The sequence below is a fragment of the Oenanthe melanoleuca genome, chromosome 3, assembly GCF_029582105.1.
Source record: "Oenanthe melanoleuca isolate GR-GAL-2019-014 chromosome 3, OMel1.0, whole genome shotgun sequence".
Lineage (NCBI taxonomy): Eukaryota > Metazoa > Chordata > Aves > Passeriformes > Muscicapidae > Oenanthe > Oenanthe melanoleuca.
In genome coordinates this window covers 74193587-74213314 of record NC_079336.1, presented here as the reverse complement: position 1 = coordinate 74213314, position 19728 = coordinate 74193587, and the positions used below count along the sequence as shown (strand labels likewise).

At 39.0% G+C, this 19728-nt stretch overlaps 1 protein-coding gene across 3 annotated transcripts in view; it reads left to right on the top strand.

The window, feature by feature from the left end:
• The first annotated feature begins 6867 nt into the window (after positions 1-6867).
• Positions 6868-19728, top strand: part of RASGRP3 (RAS guanyl releasing protein 3) — a 57738-nt gene continuing 44877 nt past the window's right edge. For 2 of the 3 annotated variants that reach the window (XM_056487435.1, XM_056487432.1), the window contains exon 1: positions 6868-7139. The gene's annotated coding sequence lies outside the window, so the exon portion shown is untranslated. Of the gene's footprint in view, positions 7140-18914; positions 19159-19728 lie in introns of those variants that run through there. The other variant, XM_056487433.1, reaches the window with a different exon arrangement.

The following is a 19728-nucleotide window of genomic DNA, read 5'->3' as shown; positions in this document are numbered from 1 at the left end:
AAAAGAGATCTAGCAACCCTAGAGATGTTTGCTAATTATAAACTTTTTTCTGTGTTTCATAAAAAATAGTATCTCACTGAACCTTTCCAACTCCCCTGTTGGCAGCAAGACACATGGTCGCTAGAGGTCAGCGCAGCACCTGCTGTGCCACGCTGCTCTCATTCACGGAATGTGAAGAAAAGCCCCAGGTCCTGGAGGCAAACAGTGGTCTTAAGGAGCAGCTCCAAGACAGAATTTGTGTTTCTGCAAAGGGAGAAACGGAAGCCCCGGAAAAAGAAGAACAAACATAGCTGGAACGGAAAAGCCTGAGCCCAAAATGAGCATAAAAGCACTCTAGAAGTTGAGAGTTTCCTGCAGAGCAATTAAGTGTAGCAATGGCTATTCTTAAAACAGCAATTAGCCTAAGCTAGAAATTGTCACCTAGCATGTCCAGCTGACTAACACTCTCAGGGCTCTTCCTGATGCATAAAAAATAAACTGTTTAATCTCTCTGCGTAACAAAATTCCTACCCCAGGCTGAGAACAGCTGGGCTAGCTCATGTAAATCTAGCTCATACTTGTAGTACAAGGAGACAGGGAAAGCATTAACGCTCTGGAACAGTTCCTGAATGAAAAAAGGAGCAGACGCTCATCTTCCCAACATAACAAAACAGATATCCAATGTGATCCTTGATGTCACTGAATAAACCTCATGGTTTGGGACTCTCTCTATGTGCCACTGGTCCTGTCCCCTATGACAGCCAGCCAGGACCAGCCAGGAGGTGACAGCTGCCACAGCACCTGATGGGAATCGCAGTGGAGCAGCTCTTCCTCTTCCTTTTAGAAAAGGAGGATGCAGGAATCAGCTGCTCTCAAGACAGGTGCAAGAGGGAGAGATTTGGCACTGAAGAAATGTCACCTTGTGGCGGGCAAATCAGTCACACCCCCCCACCCCCCCGTGGGTGTTCCAGTAGGATTTCTGATGTTCAGCCCACCACTCCAGCAGGAGAGCACAAGTTTGTCAGCAGGATTCAGGCTCCAACAAAGAACTGCATAGCAATACCCCAAAAAGCCATTTAGAGCAGGCTGCCCTACCTCAAATGGCAGCAAAGAAATCTTTCCATAAACTTGCACTAAGACATTTGGCACAACTTCACCTAACCTGTCTCCCCTGTTCTGGCTGATGTAGGAAATCAACATCTTGAAATCCAAAAATGTTTGGTCAGCAGTTGGTTACACCTCTTAGCATAGTGGCAAAGGAAACCAGGAGAATAAATTCATACAGACATATGTATATCATCTCAATCAATGAATTCTAACTAAGCAAAACAAGTGCAAATAAGAACCTGATTCCTTAACCCAAACAGAAAGCAGAAAGATTTTAGCCATTTTAAAATATTTTCTTCCCTAGTCTATATCTGACTCTGAGGATAAGTAAAATGATGTACGCACCATGAAAAAGCCAACCAATTCCTGTAGGAAATATTTTTGCCAGGGATGCATTAGCTGTAAATATATTATCACTCTTTCTATAATACATTCTATACAAAGGAGGAAAAAAATGCCACTGCTACGTGCTTTCCCACTTTTTTCCCTTGGAAACTTCAACTCTAAAAGACATGTATTACAATAAATGCAAGAGTAGAAAAGATCTGGAGTCTGAAGTGCAGGACTGTATTGCCTGAGGTCATCTACCCATTACTAATACCTTTGAGTCATAGTGCTTGGGAGTCAAAAACAGGCACCTTGCTGAGCCAAGTGCCATAAAAAAGGCTTTCTCTCAACAGAGGTATCAAATGAGAAAATAAGATGGATAGAGGTGGAAAAAGTATGCAAATAAATAAGATAATGCTAGTAACAGTGAGAGCAGCTGCCCACCCTGTACAAACACGGGATGCCATCAGGAATGGGGATTTCTGGCACGGCATCCTGAGCATCAGGAGAGCAGAGACACCACCCACAAAGATGGGCATTACCAGAAGAACCTGTTTGAGATAATTTCTGACAGTCCAAGAACTTGTTGGAATTTTATGTAGCCTCCTTTTACCTTCCTGGAACAAAACACCCACCTGCTGCCCTGCAGCAACAGTGTTGACATTCTTGGAGGATGGTGGCACAAAGCAGAGTTTTGCCAAACAGTGTAGTAATATGGCAGTTGTTTGTTTATAAGCACATGGGTGCTTGTATGACAATTTTACAAGTGGAAACAACATGAAATTGTGAGCTGTCTGGAAGCAAACTAAATTACACGCACCCTGAGCAGGACTGAAGTAGTCCCCACCCCAAAAAAAAAAAAATTAAAAGCAGAAACGACAAACAGCATAAGCTTGCTAAATAAAAGTATTACTTCCTATAAAAGTACCAATAAAAGTATTATTTCCTGTGAGACCTTTGGCAAATTATTCTATTTCCTCATCAATACCATGGAGATAATATTTTCTGCTGTCACCACACCCCTAAAAGTTTTAAACTCCTGGTTGTTCATAGAGAAATCAATCACAGGGAAAGGTGATGGGGATGTACAGAAGATTCAGGCCTTAAGAATTTTAATATTCTGGAAGTGAGTTTTAACTTTAATCTTCACTATTATGCTGCCATAAGGTTTAAGGCGTGTTCTTTAAGGTATGGAATAAAAAATATGTATTCTGTTTTGATAAGCAAGCAGGTAAAGAATAAATTAGATTCAGTTTGTTGCCACCCTTCATGGCCACACAACCAATCAAAAGCACAGAGAGAGACAGGTTATGGCATAAGGGATTACAGCTCCCAGCTGTGCTAAACTCATGAGGCCACAAACACTGGGCAGACAATCAGTCTTCTACTTGAATGTTGACACACAGCCTGAGTCTGACCTGCTGTTTTCCCTTCCTTTTTTTAAGATCACCATGAATAGTTCTTCACCATGGCTGTAAGCAGCAGATCTTTTGGGATGTGTCTATGTTTTGATGCTTTGCTTGAGTGGCAGAGGAAAGAAAACTAATAAATCTCCTATACAATGAACATAAGCTACAATTGGAAAGGCCCTTAAATTCACAGGTCCTCAGTTGCTGTGAATTGGCACATTACATTAAAACCAATTGGCAGGATTTCTCAGACAGCTCAAATCAGTGCCACTCCACTGAGGCTGATGAAGCAACCCCAATTTCTAGAAGCTGGGAGTCTGGCCCACAGCCTGCACTTCAGTCCAGAAAGACCATCTGTGTTTAACAGAATCAGAAATCAAAAGGAAAGACCTTATAATTTACTCAGTATTATTGAGACAAGTGATTTCCATGGTGTTAAGCCAGGTAGACTAAACAAGAGCTATAGAAGATAAAAACTAGTTCTTTGTTTCTTCCTCTGTATAGTTTTACCAGGAAAAGTTATGTAATTTCTTCAACATATTCTACAAGGAAATGAAATATGAAGGCAAGAAGGAGATAGCTGAGGAGGTAAGAGGGATGGGAATAACAGAATAAGGAATTCAAGCTACTTAATGAATTACAGGCACTAAAGTGTGCTTCCCTGCTCATGCTGAATTGATGTCAAACCCATTCCCTCTGATGTCAGTGGAAAGAGTGGCATTACACAATCCAAGGGAGGGGCAGCATAAAAACAGAGGAGAAGGTTCAGGTAGTTCAGCTTTTTATTTTGGAAGCTGTACTGAAAAACTTCCGTATTCAACTTTCATGGGAATTTGGATACACCATTGTTAGCATTGTAATTGTTAAAAGTCAGATGCAGAGTTAAAACTAACACAGCAATCAGCACAGGGGGAGGGGGTGGGAGTGGTGAAGGGAGAGCATATCAACACATCCAAATTCATGTTTTGTGGCTCAGGAGTAGAAATCAATATTATTTGTGCAAAGCCCCTCTGAGGTGTGCAGCAAAAGCAGTGCTTCTGTCATGCTGCCATGTGAAAACTCAGTCCTAAGTTTCCTATGGTGAGGAAGAAGTTTACTTTGAAGAAGTTGCATCTGCACACAGGAACTCACTGAAAAGTAAAAGTTTATGTCTGTAACACATACACACATGCATGTATTTTCAGGGCAGGGAATGTAAATGAACTGCTTTGCGTTCCAGGGGGCCAAGTACATCATAACTCACATCCTAACCCAACCCACAGTGGTAACACCACAGTGTTCCCTGTGTCTGCTCATGCAGTCATTGTTTGTCCTACACACTAATGCATAAGGATGAGTAAAAATGAGAGACAGAGAAAATACATCTCCTCGGCTTTGGCATGGGAAAAATTCCCTGCACTTTACAGGCATCTGCCCTCAGCAACAATTTCTCTCCCTGCTCCAAGCTCGCTTGTGGCTGCACCAGCTACCTCATCAACTCCCAGGGGAAAGTCTGTAGTGAAAACTCTGAAGATCTCTTTCAAGGCAGACTCTCCTCAGGACTGAAATGGTAAAATGAGAAAGAGAAAATTTGCACACTGGGTGAGAATTTTTTCCTTTGTGCAAAGTCAGAATGAGTGAGGAAAATAATTCTGTTTAACCTTGCAATCTAATTTTAATGTTTAGAGATATTTTGAATGACACTGAGAAAATATGTGTGTGGTTTTGAAAGAAAGGCTACCAGCAAAATCAGTGCAAGCAGGTTTGTGCAATTGGGCTGTGCTGGCACAGTGCTGACATGAGGCCAGCAGCTATTCCAGACTAAGCCTCTCCAGGGCTCTGGCACTGCTTGGTGCTAACAGCACACAGAGCACGTGTGATGCAAATTCAATCTGTAACCACTAGTTACTCATTGAGAGGATTTAAGATTTCAGCTAAACTACATCTGAATAAAGGTGTGTGCAAGTTTATTACTGCTAAGCAGCTTTGCATCTCAGTGCTGCTACACTGTGGAGACCAACTTTGCAGAAACAGAGTTAGTAAGGTCTATTCCACAGCTGCTCAACCAATTCTACACATTGCCAATCCTTCAGCCTTGGTATTTTGGAGGTGCAAAAGAGCCAGAAAGACTGCAGCTTGCCTTCAGTCATCTCCATGACAGTCTTTTAAGCAAAATCTGGTTTCATGTTTCTGCTGAAGTCAGTATTTGGTCACTACAAAGAATTCCATTTTTCTTAGTCAGGTTTGTAGGACATGATCTGCAAAGATCAACATCTTCCAAAGGCTTTCTATTTGTCTCCTAAATATGATTATTAACACCAAAAAAAAAGTACCATAAATATTATAACTTTCAGGTCCTTCTGTAAATTAAATTATTGATTTTGAAGAGAGTTTTGGCAAAACTCCATTTTGGTTTAACTTTATTTTAAAAAGCACTTTCAAGGAAAACCTTGGTCCTGGGTTATTATTAATTCTCAAAAAGTCAACAACAATGTTTATTCACACACCACTAGTATGTCACTTCTTGTTTTTTGTTTTTTGGTTTGGTTTTTTTTTTTTTTTTTTCCTTAATCAATCACATTCTTATCATGGCAGGCAGGATCTTTGCAAAGTTCTCAACTAGGCAACTTTCCTGAGGATGATTTTTATATAAACTGCTCTGGCATCATGTAGTCTACCTAAGGTTAACACAGTTTATATAGTTTATATATAAAACAGCTGACTGGCTAATAATCATGATCCTTGCCTACATAATGTCTAAAACAAAAGATTTAATGTTCTCTAAATTCCTTAAGTGCCACAGGTCCTTAACTCTCACCACTTTCAGTGTGACCCCTCATCTGTATATTTCAGATACAAATCTTAAACAGAAGAAAGATTTTTTTTTCATCCATATAGCAACAGCTTTCTTTCAAGTCTCTACCTTCCCACTAAAATAATCACCAATCCCAAACCATGCATTAGAGTCTTCAGTAAACACACAGCTATTCTAACACAAAACTATCAATGTAAAAAGCAACAGAAAGGTTTTTACAGTGATATACTTAATTTACATAAAGTGAAGGAAAGGCACGTGCCCTTGTCAACAGAAAATGTAGGGATAGGGCAAAGAGATAGAGACAGATAAAGACCACACTGTATTCCCATCTTAACTGAGTGTAATGTGAAAATTGTTCATTTCTTTTTCCAAGCTTGAGAGAGGCTTAGAAGCTTGGTATGTATTTTTAAAACCACTAAGTTGAAAATAATTAAATTGGAAGTTCTGACTTAAAAAAAAAAACAAAAACAAAAAAAAAAAAACAAAAACAAAAACAAAAAAAAAAAACAACAAAAAAAAAAAAACACATCAAAATAATTATTTTTCTCAAATTAATTCATATTTGAACATATTTGAGGATTTCAGCATAGCTGCTATCAGAGAGTTATCAATACACAGCCATTTTCATTGAATACATACACAGCAATTCTGTTTCCCTGCATGTAAACACACTTAGTTTGCTTAAACACTTCTAGTCTGCAGGATGAGCTCCACTGAGGAAGACAGTACTCAGACAAAATGAAGATTCACAGACTTTAAATGTCATTCTTAACCATGGAAGATTTGCACATCCTGTAAGACACATTTTGTCTTCTTAAAGCATGTTAGCCAACTTTGTCCTCTTTTCTAAGGGAAATAAAATAATTTTCCAGCTCTCCTATCCCAAATAAATAAAAATATTTAACAATAATTAAATCCCTTAAGGAATTTATAATTACTTGAGAGACTAAGGCCTACTGCTAATGTGTCTCCTCTTTTTTTTTTTTTTTTTTTTTTTTTTTTTTTTTTTTTTTGTGGAGTACAAAAGATGACATCCTAGCATGTTTTTGTACAAGTGTTTTCCTCATGCAAAGAGAGCTGTGTCTGCAGACCAATCCCCACCAAATTCTTTTACTTGTATTGGCAGGGGAGGGCAAAACCCCCTAAGATCTTTCCTTTGTTTAAATGCATTTCCTGCCTTCCTTACTGCTATAGACTGTGTTGTGATAGGCCTATTTATAGTCCAAAGAAAGGAAAAAGCACCACTGGAGGCAGGAAAACTAAGTTGGGAAAGAATAGAAGGAAGTGTGGCTGCCATTTAGGCAAACAACCTAGAACTAATTGAGCTGAAAGGAGCCCCAGCCCCAGTGAAGCTGCTGGGAGTGAGCAGAGCACAATCCTGCTTCTCTCTGCAGGGCTGCTGAGCAGGACAGTCATGGGCAGGACACTGCTGGCAGCCAAAAACCTCAGCACCTTGATATCCTGAGAAGAACTCTGTCAAGAAAGGGGAGTGATGCAAGTTGGATAGCTATCAGATTAAGGTAAGTGCCTCCTCCTGGCATTTCTGCTTGCTCCTCTTCTTTTCAGGTGTGGCCAGGCAGTTGGGCCAGTTTGGAGAAGGAAACTGAGTTTTAGATAAAGTTTTGGGAGGATGTCTGATTTTTAGATAAAGAAATCTGAATTCACTTATGAGTTCCTCAGAACTTTTCTTAAGCAAAAGAAGCCTTTGCCACAAATCCATAATATAATTTTGCTGTTTTCCTGACTTGTGTCATGTTCATCCTATAGGCTGTCATTAAGTACTAGAGAAATGTTATGGTAAATGTATGCCCCAAAGGAAAACATGATGTCAACTCTGCATTCGTTCAAAAATATAGATTTAGAGACAGAGGGAGGGAGAAGTATATGAAATATATATCCATACAAGATGTGTTAATATGGAATATAGGTATATAAGGTGTATAAGGTATATAATGCAAATTTTGTGATAATTAGTCTTATGATGTACACTTGAAGGAAGGAACTTAGCCTGAATTAAAGTACCTGAAAGTTTCTAGAGTTTTAGAATTTATTATGACAGGTAATTGGTGTGTGTGTGCATGCATATACATAAAAGTATACTACATATAGATATCAAATCAAGATATTTTATTCATTGTTGCTTGCATAGCAATACTATGTGATGCCATTTTGAGGTCTCATTTAAACTGACAGTAGAATATGAGTGGAAACTTCTTATCTGCTTATTTTCAGATACCATACACAGTATTAAAGCTCCATTTTAAGATAGATCAGTGTACAGACCATTTTAATTCACTGAGTTACCATCAACAAGGCAGACTTTTAAGATGGAAAAATTTAAATTTTTTTAGACTGTGTTTGATTTTTTTCGACTCTCAACGTGTCCTTTGCACTTCTAACAAAGGAAACACTGCTGTGATTTGCAGGCAGCAGAATAGAAGCTGTAGAATGATAGACTCACGTTTCCATCATGCAGATTTTATCTTCTTGGGAAGATCTATGAGAATAACCTTTGTATTAGTCTCATTAACACGTTGCCTCTAAGCATATGCTATTCAGATTATTCATCTGTTATTCAGATGTTGTCCAGGATTAGCAGTTTATGGTAAAAAGTTGCTGGTGAGTAAAAAGGAAGTGTGATGTGTTGTTATTCTGCTGTATCCCCATAGGATGCTATTATGTTTAGAGTCTGCTATTGTGAAGATAGCAAGGCAGGATGTCATCCATGTAGGTGAAAAGCCATGATAGGAGAACTGTAAACAGCAGCAGCCAGCTGAAAATGCAGGGAGGTGCCAAGCAGCAATTCCAATGAAGCAGATGTGAGCCTCATGGCTCATGGAAAGGCCTTTCTTTGTCAGATTTCAAAGTACTCAGCATGTACAGTGATTCTCAGTTCTAGGTGGTTATAAGCCTGGTCTTGTGAAGACTAAAATGACAGTGCAACTAGAAGCTTGTACAGATATTTTCAAGAGAAAGTTCTTTGGACTGCAATTTGAGTAACTAGCACAGCATGCTCTCATGCAGGTGACATTCCTTGCTTTCAATTTCAGTAACTGATTGCCCTGCACAAAAACTAAGTAGAAACAGAAAAATAGTGTTTTAATTTCAAAATTTAGGAAGCACTGCAGTTTCTGATGTTGAATAAATACAATCATTTCCCTGAGATGTCAGTTGCACGGTGACTGCAATACAACTAAACAATACACACTGCAGCATTCTGATTTATGCAGGTCAGCAGCACTCACCACATTGTTTTAAAGCTTGGTACCTCTGCATGAATTTGCATGAATGCAGCAAAACAGAAACCTTTCCTCAGCTATATGGAGAATATAATTTACAAATCTGCCAGTTACATTGTAGTTTACAGGAAAAGGTGATCAAAAATGTACTGATGTACTTTCACATTTGCCTTTGGAAAAATTACTAGAGATGGTACTTAAAAATTCCCTAATTAATACTCTTAATAAACACATATAAAACTTGTTTCGAAACTGCAAGAGTGCACATGTTCATGAGTTCAAAGTCTGCAGACTGAGGGTTTTGTCCTGAAGATAGGATCATGAGGAAAAAATACTTCACAGAAAGAGTGATTGGGCACTGGTATGGGCTGCCCAGGGAGGTGGTGGAGTCACCATCCCTGGAGGTGTTTAAAAAAAGGCTGGATGTGGCACTCAGTGCCATGGTTTAGCTGATAAGGACATTACCTTGGGTCACAGACTGGGCTTCATGATCTCAAAGCTTTTCCAAAGCTATTCTGAGACTCTGTGATTTCAGAAGGCCTTAGACCCTAGCAGGTGGTAAAATTTTATAAGGTGCTAGGGTGTAAATTTCATTCTAAGTACTCTGCAGGAGATTCTTTCTACATAAAGACTTTTGAGTGTTCACAAGTACTAACAGGGCTGCAATTATTAAAGCTCCTAGCTAAAAATTAAATATGAGAATTTGATATACCAGAAGAAAGTTGAGGTTCACATACTTCCTACCCTGGCATGATTTCACCAGGTAATTAAAGAGGTTTAGGGTTGTCAAATAAATACTTCAGTCAGCTGTCACTACTGTGTGGGCAGTGTGGATTTCTGGTTCCAGGAAAGCTGACTGACTTGAAGAAAAATCACATGACTTAAAAAATAATGCACTTTGGGTGACAAGTCATGCCATGCTTTCCTGCAAAGCTAGTTCAGGTTTAGTAAGATTTATTATTCCTCATGCAATTGCTCCGGTGTAAGCATCTTAATTTCTCTCTAAGCCCTTATTCTACTATACCAGACACTCTTACAAGGAGGCTTTGTGCTGCAAGTCACAATCAGGTCCATTAAGATTATAGGGGGAAAAAAGAGTAGAGAATTACAAGTGTTTGGAGCAGTCAAAGCAAGATTTTTTTGAGAACACATGTACAGTCTGCAGTAGTCTCACTCAAAAAACACAACTGGGGAAGAGGGAGCATGAGAAGAAACCCAGTTAAAACATATCAAGAAATCAACATTCAATGTTGGACAGCATCAAAATAGTTCTACAAAGAGACACAGCTGTTCAACACAACAGAAATGTTAGTGTTAAAAAAGTAATTTCTTTGATAATGTCTAAAACACCCAGCTCATAACTATGTGCTGAATAACATCCTGACTCGTGAAAATGTTTATGCAGGTGCTTAAATTTAAGCATACGGGTAGTCTCATTGATTTCAAGCAAAATTATTTCAACAGACTGATAAAATTTAAAGCCTGGCAGAGTCATTAGATCATCTAGTCTGAGTACAAACACAGCATGTTAATTTCACTGTTTCTCTTATCCAAAACCCAAAAGCTTCCCTGCTTATAGCAGAAGAGTATGGATGTAGTATGGTCACGATAAAAGTTTAAGGGGAAGATCACATGCTCTACATGCATGAGTAGTGACCCACAGCAGTGAGAATTGTTCAGGCTGACACAAATCCTTTATTCTCAAATGGGAATTAAATGTGCAGGCTTTGCACCAACTTACTGCACAAGGGTGAAGGTCAATGTGTGTATGGAAGATGAAGTGTTTCTCCCAGAAGTCTCTGTGCTATCAGAAAAAGCCATTAACTTTACTTTGGTTGCTTTCCTACTCTTCTAGTGGACTAGAAAAGTACTGTTGCATAAGCAAGGTTTAAAAAAAACAAACCTTCTTTAAAATCAATTTTTATGCCAAAGTGAAGCTATATTTTTTTACCTTAAATACTCTCATTCACCCCAGACCATGTGCAAATTGTGGTTCAAAATAAGGAGCCATTATTCTGGAACAGATGAAACATAGCTATATTAATCAAATAGAAAAATACATCTAGAATGAATTTGTAAAATCTCTTACTTGGCCACACCTAGGCAGCTTTAAAAGACTTATCTGAACAACAGATGAGAAAAAGTGGGATACTTGACCTGGGGTCTCCTTTCCAAGGATTAGTAACAGTGGGTTTCTGCTGTATGAACACACAGCAGCAGTAGAGTGCCATTGAAGGATATGTTCACCATATGGTACTAACCAAAAAAATAAAAAGAGAGAGAGAGGGAGCCAGTAAGACTGTCTTGAAGTACAAGTCCACCTTGACAAAAACCATGCAAGTATCTTAATGTCTTGGGTTACAACAACAACAAAAAGATCTGTTGGCTTTGAGAAGTATTTTTGTCTTTATCTTTTTCCTATTTACATGGAGTTTCAGGGCTGGTAATCTTGTTACCCAGTATAGCACTTCCTGGGAAGCAGAGGGGTACCCTAGGGGAAGGAGAAGCTTGTCCCAGCTTTTGGCAGCAGGAGGAAGTGACAAACACTCTACCTTATGTAGAGGTAGACTCAGTCCCCAGCTCTTCTCTAAACTCCCTGCAGCAATTTGCTCTCATTTCTACACTGGATGTCACCTCTGGAGTGTCCCTTCCCAAGCCCCTGTCTAGTAAAGGTTGCAAAGCCATTTATCACAATGGTCCCCAACAGACTCTGTTGGGGAGTCAACTCAAACAACTGCATGGGGCAAAACACAGCCCTGCTCTAAGGGTTCTGTAGTGCAGCACCACACAGCCCCAGGAAAAGAAAAATGCAAAGTGGCCCCCCTGTTGTCAGTATTGCAATAAAAACCAAACTCAATCTAAATGGAACTACAAAATATATTTCATAACTTCATAAATGGGAACAAGCGAGGGAGATAAGTGGATTAATGCTGAATTTTTCCATGCTGCTTGACCTTCTTCCCATTCATGGATAATCTCGTATTTCTCTGTTAAAAGGAAAAGAATTCATATTGTCTTCATATAATGCTGTAGTTTTATACTGGAACACAGCCTATGTGGAATTCTGGACCCAGCTCACCACTCTAATATAGTTCTATTCATTCAAATATGTTCTATTAGAGGTAGCTGTCTTAAGCAATAATTACGAGCAGTAAAAACATAAAGAGGAGGATAATTCCTTCATACCACTAAAAGAAATGGAACTGGAACTAACAGCAGAGAAGGGCCCAGAGTAAAACTAGTGTACTAAATCCAGCAGTTATATATAGAGACCTTGGCCCCAAGGGGATCTGTCATACAAAATATTGAGTGTTGTGACTATAATAAGCAAATCTCCTCTCAACTAAGGAGCATGAAAGAAATAGCCTCTCTATTGTCTTTGCACTGAATACTTCATACGTAGTAGGAAGGCACAGATGGATGCAAATTCACTCATCTCAGAGTAAGCTGGGAGCATGAATCCTGAGACATTAGCAGCAGATTTCAGACAGGCTGCTGGATAACACAGTCTGACTGATAAACATGCAGTGTGTTGGACTAGTGGAGATCCTGCCTGACAGCTCTTTCAGGGTAAGCATTTGTGATCCTTGCTTCACTTTACAGTGCATAAATGTTACTGCTCATAAGCAAGAAGTCCATTAATTTTCAGTATTTTGACAGAAACTTTTTTTTTAAAATGTCAGGTGTTTTTCTAGAGAGAAGAAAGAAATTGGCTTGCTTTTTTGCTCTTTTCTGGGTCTGTTACTAGACTCCATTGTTTCCACTCTTATAATGTCCATGCAAATGGACTATCTCACACTGCAATATGGAATGTAGTGCTCTAAATTGATACTTAGATACTCAGTACCAGCCTGTGCTGCGTCACTGAGGAAAGACTGACTTAACAAACCAAGAACCACTCTGATTAGTGGTGATATGTTTATCAAAATTAATAAAGTGAAAAAATGTTTTTCACTATTCATGTGTAATATGCATTTGCCATACTGCATTCTCTCTGTTGTAAAATTGGAGTGAAAAGCATTCTCAGAAATTATTTATACATGACAAAGTTGACAGCAGCTGAACCTAGAATAGGAGAGACAAGTAAAATGTAGAAAGATAGGTACTTTAGGTAAAACAGAAATAAATGCATTTTAAAACATGTTCACTGAATTGAAAACTTTCTATTCAACTATAATTTCATTTAAAGTCTGTGAGAGGATGATATGAAGAACTCAGAAAAAAACCTTAATGTCATACCCTTGGACTCTTGTATTTGTTTGCACCAGGTGTGGTAAAAAGCCATACTTACTGGAGATTTTTAAATGGTAAAGGAAATACTGATTATCTCAAACTTACCAGATGCAGAAAAACAACAAAAACTGAGAGCTGCTGTACATTCAACATTACAGCAATGCCCCATCTTTGTTCACACATCACTCACAATGAGGATGGCTGGAGAAATCTAGAGAACAAATCTCTTCCAAATGCACAAGTCTGTTTAGAAATCTTCAACTTCCATCTAGACAATACTGTAAAAAACACCTTTATGACAGATGTGCTTTTGTGCTGCTGTATCTAAGTCTAGAATTACTGGAACACACTCTTAGAGCTCTGTTCCTGAAATGAGCATATCCACCCTGTGGAATATAACTATTCAGTTTAGCTGGTAATAGACAATGAGGGGCTTTTGTTGCTTTGGTTTTTTGGGTTTTTCTGTAATCATGGGTCTATTGTCACTGCTACAGAAGTAGTCCTTAGTGCCTACTATCACTGCAAGGCACAATTCCACCCTGTCTCTTAGCAAGGGAGATGCCAGCTTGCTTTAGCATTTGCAGTGCAGAACAATTTATATTTCTCAGTCCACCTCTGTACTTCAAGGTGAAGCAAAACCAAGTAAAGCAAACTGGAAATAAAGAACAGTGCTCTTACAATAACAGTAACAATTTTAATAATTAAAATGTCTTACACATGCCTACATAAGGAAGAAACTATAAATTTCCAGCTTCTCTGTCAATACTGTAGGCTTTGGAAAGGCAGGAATGAGTGTGATAAGGGCTGTCTTGTGGATGAGGGTATTTTTGTTTGAGTAGGTTTGAGGTTTACATTCATGCCGTCAGTCATTGTCATCCCCTTTCTAAATCTGAGAATGAAGACAAAGAAAAATAGGACCATCCCCTATTTTTCATGTCAAATTTGTAATCCCCAAAATTTAGTATCTCCCTATACTTCTTTATAGAAAATATCATGTGAGTTAAAATACAATTACCATTAACCTGCAGCCCAGTATTTCCACAAACCAGTGCACAGATTCCAAGCTGGGCATCAAGAGGAGGAAAGAAGGAAAAGGAGGGAGGTCGCACTAGTAATGCAAATGAGGGAAAAAGATGCCTGCCACCTTTGTCATTAAGCTTCATCCTTCCACCTCCCATCTCTACCTCCTGGATCCTCTCTCCTTTACTCTTATAGGTCTGTGCTTCATGGTTGGATGATGTTCATCCAAACAGATAATCCTCACAGGTCCCTTCAAAATGAAATATTCTATTCTATTCTTATTCTATTCTATTCTTATTCTATTCTATCCTTATTCTTATTTCTATTCTATTCTATTCTATTCTATTCTATTCTATTCTATTCTATTCTATTCTATTCTATTCTATTCTATTCTATTCTATTCTATTCTATTCTACTCTAATGCATTCCATTCCATCTCTCTCCTATCCCTTCCATTCCAGGCATACTGCTTCTAGGTTTTCCACTAAGTAGACCAAGTGCTTAGGAGAAAACTAAGAGCCATCCAAAAGTGGTGGGAAGACAGGCTAGAGCTGTCTATTTCCATCCATAATTTCTGACAATAGAAATTGTTGGATATTTTAGCTTAATCCACAAACTCTGAATTTCAGATGGGTAGGTAGCCTATCAAAGTTCCATTTAAATTATTATTTTCTGATATACTTAAACCACTGAAAGACACTGTTTTCCAATGAAAAGCAACCAGCAGCCTTAACTCTAAGCACTGCTCTGGGCTTGCCTTATGATATTTAATTGATGATATAAAGGAAGGACTCATTTCCAGGGATGCCCTAACTTGATAACTTACCCTCTCAACTCTTACTCTCTTAGAGGTAATGTGACTACTAAGTGCACCCTTGGGCACAAAAGGGGAGGTGCTCTGGGTATTTGCAGTACTCCTGTGCCCCCTAGAGCATTGCATTGAAGAACCTGGAACTGACTTAGATTGCTAGGGATGGAATATAGCCCATAAATGTTTAAAACTGATCTAATGTAATGTAAGGTTGAGAGCCTTATATGCAGTATTTTCTGCAAAATTTCCTATCTGTTATGGCCCTCACATGTCCTTTAGCTGGAAGCTTTGTGTGAGAGCTGTTGGACTATTTTTAGCAGCCCCTTTAGTCACACTTAGGTATTTATAAAGCATCCTGTCTAGTGAAGGCTTCCATGGTCTGCTTTCATTCACTCCAGCTGATAGTGAAGGCTATATAATATCTGGACAGTGGTGTAAACCAGCAAACCAGGCAGTTTGTCTGTCAGGTCTGAGTTCCATCTATTCTAAAAGCCTGAAGTCAAATAGGAGTGCAGCCACCATTTAGGAAACAAAGGTAGCAACACAGACTTGCAGTTTGTATAACCTGACATTTATCTCCACTCAGAGTCTTACATCCTTTTCCATAAATTCCAGAAGAAAAGAGACATATTCAGGCAATCCACAGATGTCCATAATTGCCAAATGCAGAAAATAACTCCATAGTTCAAAATTCTGCACAGTATCAAAGCACTGATGTTGAGATAAATTCTCTATCAGTGATCAATTTCTAAATTAAAACACCTACAGTAAATTAAATGACACACAAATAAGACATAGCCAAGTGCATATTAAAAAATAAAAATAAAAAAATATGCAACGGTTAAAAAGAAGCCATGAAAAAAAGCCTCTCCTACAGAAAGGAGAGGCTCTGAATCCATTTATCCAGCATCAGTAAAAGCAAAAATCTTCCTGATCTCAACCCAAACCAAAATGAACAACTGTTCCATTCTTTAGTTCCTTGAGGCTATTCTAAAAGCTATCCATACTATGTGACACTAAAAATTTTACCTTACATGCACATATCCCTATCACAATTCAGTGCTAACTTACTTTAAGTGTAATTTTTTTGCTCCTTTTCAGTATTTCTCATGTCTTTTTTCAGCATGACTGAGAAATCTATGTTCATCTCTTAGTTTTTATTTAAAAAACTAATAAGAGACATTAATCATAGAATCTTTTGAGTTGTAAGGAAGCCACAAGGATCATCATGTTCTACTCACAAATGAATGTCCATAGAGAAGGAAATGTACCCTTTTCAATCCAGCCTTCATTTGTTTTCTCAGCAGAAGGAGAAGGCAGAATACTGGCAAAACTTTTGTCATATTTGCTATCTGATAGATGTAAGAACATGACACTTAATTTTTTGTAGCCGCATTAACTACCTGGTCTTCTTTTCTATGTTGGTATTTGTTTTTAAAAAGAGGAAGGAATAGGAAAAAAAGAAAACCTCCACAAAATTTTTAAGACCTTTATTTTTAGGAATTACAAATTATTTCTCTATTCTGTTTCACAATGAATTTAAATTGTCTGTCTAGCATGAGATAGATAAACTTTTTCCCACATAAACTGCAACTTATGGTAGCAATTACAGAGCCATAAAAATTAATTTATTTGTCTACTTATTTCAGAAAGTACAAAGGCAACTTTTCTTTTTAGGGAGTGTAACCCAAGTTATGGGATATTGACATCCAGTCATTATCACCAAATTATGTTCCTATGTGGAGCATGACTACCAAATAAAGGTGGCTATTCAGTGCAGTAGGATGACATTGTACTCTGTGCTATTTCAAATGGCCCAGGTACTACCAGTATTTAATCAACTATATTAACAACTGCTGATAAATGTAAAAGAGTGCAGCTGATATTGCATAATCAGAGAAATGGACAAAGTAATAAAAATTGTGTTTGTGGACAAATAGATTATTTTGGAACACATTTCAGTCATTTTTTCTTCAGTATCAACAGGGAGTAATTTTGTACAAAGTTGTAAAGAAATTGAGGAGTAATTTTAAAGCTGTGTGTAAAGTTCTGTTACCCTTGATCTCAGTGCGTTTTGGGGGAAATGAAATGGCATTTATCAAGGATAACTCATTTGGTCAATGGGCCATGCCTTAAGGCACAGTGAGTGCCTTCTCCAGTTCTGTGATCTATGGCCAGGGTCTGCTGGAATTCCCAAATCAGTTCTGCCAGGGCAGGTCTTGCTCCCTTTTTGAAATTGCCATTCCTCCAGTGGCCTAAATTTAGTTGAACTCATTCCTCATAGGCTTGTTTCTCATTTTTAAATTCATAGTTTTTACAACCTCCTTTCCTAAAGCCTCCTCAGCAGCCGTGCAGGTCCCTGGGTCACAAGGCCCTGTGCCTGGGACAGTGCCCTGGATTCTCCCAGGATGACATGAGGAGCAGCTGGTGGAGGTGCTGCCCAGGCTGGCTGTGCATCAGGATGCACCTGCAGCAAACATTCCCTGTTTCCCAGGCCCTCCTCCCTCTGCACTGACCCCCTTACTCCGGCCAGGAGGAGCTCAAGCCCTCTGAGCAGGAACCCCAATCCCGTGGCTCCTTCACCCCCAGGCTGGGACAGGAGCCACCCACCTTGGGTACACCCATGCCCAGCTGGGTGGAGAGAGCTCCTCCAAGGCAGGAGCTTGTTCTCTCAAAACTTGTTTCTCCAGAGTCCTGAGAAATGGGAGAAGCTCACAAAAGCAGGCGTGGGTAATTAGCACAAGGGCTTCTTCCCTGCTCCAGGCTATGCTGGCAGCACTGGTGGCTGCATGCTTTTGTAACCATGTGCTGGTTTATATAATGTGAAGAGCTGGGTAAGGTCAAAGGAAGCAACCCGAGTGACCCTTTGTTACTGCAGGCTTCATCTTCAGGGATTTGCTGGCTTTCATTGGATTCTGACAAATGTGCCAGCTAGATGTGCTAGTCTATTTTAACAATTTTACTAACAGGCACCTGGCTCTGAGAAATTCCTTTGATTTGTCCAGATCTCGGTTGCAGCACTATCTATTGGTGCAGATTTTTTTCAGAAAAATGTTCTATAATGTCCTTGGTAATCCAATAAGACCATGCTGTATTGCAGGGTCTGGATTGCTTACCAAACATCAAAATACCATTAACACATCCTATACTGAAGTCTGGCAATTGCCTGTATCCTTTCAGTCTTGCCAATTTGTGGTACTGCCAGGGTTACAGCGTGGTGTATCCTATATATGGGATGGGAATTTCAGAAATTCAGAAAATTATATTTTGCACCCCACCCTTGAAATACCATTGACTGTACGCCTTTGTCCTTAAATACCTAAATACCTTTAAATGTGTGACCAAGCTAAAGGGAGTTAAGTGTAAAGTCTCAGTTGAATTTCAGAAATGTGTGACTACATATCACCCTGGAAAATTCCATCAAAACCTGTTCCTTTCTTGACTTCGGCATTTCTCCTTCATTTATCCTACATCTGGGAATGTGGGGATAAGGATGCTCTTTTTTTGCTCTCTCTGTTTAGACTGATAGTCCTCACCTCAAAGGTCTGTCTCAGTCTGACTGTACAATGTCTGGCAAAATGCAGCCACATAATCCATGATGTGAAAATGCCATATGCCAAAATTAAAATGATCTCCAGTGCTCATACTCATCACTCTACTGTGCAAACGCAAAAGATAATAATGTTTCCCTTAAGAGCAGCTAATCCCCAAAAGTGGGATTGTTCATGTATTTTGCACTGGAGTGCTTGGTCTTAAAGACACTAGGAACACAACAGTATTTTAAATTTTCCTGTTCCTGTTTAAATTCTTGTATTAAAACACAGCAAAGTCTGAAGTCAGAAAAAAACCCTCAAGCGATCAGCGAGGATGTGTTTAACTTTCCACTTGTGCTGCCCCTACTGTCGATTAAGGCTTATCTACTGTTTGGTGTTAGTCATTAAAAAAAAAAACTACCAACAAAAACCAGAAGTTATGGAGAGCACAGCACCGCATTTCCAGTCAAATGCTTTAGCAAAGGCTGCTATTATGAAAAGGATTTTCTAATAGGGGGAATAATGATCTTCAGATTCTAACCTCCTGGCACGGCAGTGAGATTTATCAGGAGGGGCATGTGACTGGTTAAGACACACAGCCCCAGCTTGAAGGAAACAGCTGCTCATTTCATGCTTTAGCACTTGGCAGCTGGACAAGGAAGGGTGATGTTTGTGTTGAATACCTCTGCAAGAACCAAAAACAGTAAGTGATTTTCCCTGTTTTTGATTTTTTTTGTTTTCCTAAACTGTCACTGCTTTCCCATTTTCATCCTAAACCTTTCATAAAAATACTTGAAAGGGTGAAGCGTATTTTTGAACCTTCATTGATAATCAGTCATTCACGCTCAGATTGCCTGTGTTTTTCTGACCTGTGATTAACAGCACTGGTTTTGGTCTTGTGGGAACAAGGCAGGTTCGGTGTTTTGCCCTCATGCTAGCCAGGAAGGGAATATGGTGCTTATTTACTCAGAGGATGGAGTGAGGAGGCTGTTTATGATGACTGTATTTTCTCTGTAGAGATAGTCAATAGGTCGTGATGCAACTTGAGTATAGAGAAATTTCAATGTTTGCCTTAAAAGTACTAGTGTGAGGAATTGACAGGCACTCCCTCAAAACAGTGTGATCAATCTGAGCAAAATTGCCCACGGCTTGTTACTTTCTGGGGGTGAATGCAGAGATTTTTTTAAAAGGAAAACATAGAAGTGAAGAAATGCAGGAAGACTGAAGATGTACTGATTAAGATATTATTGAGCCATTCTGAATAATAATGCAT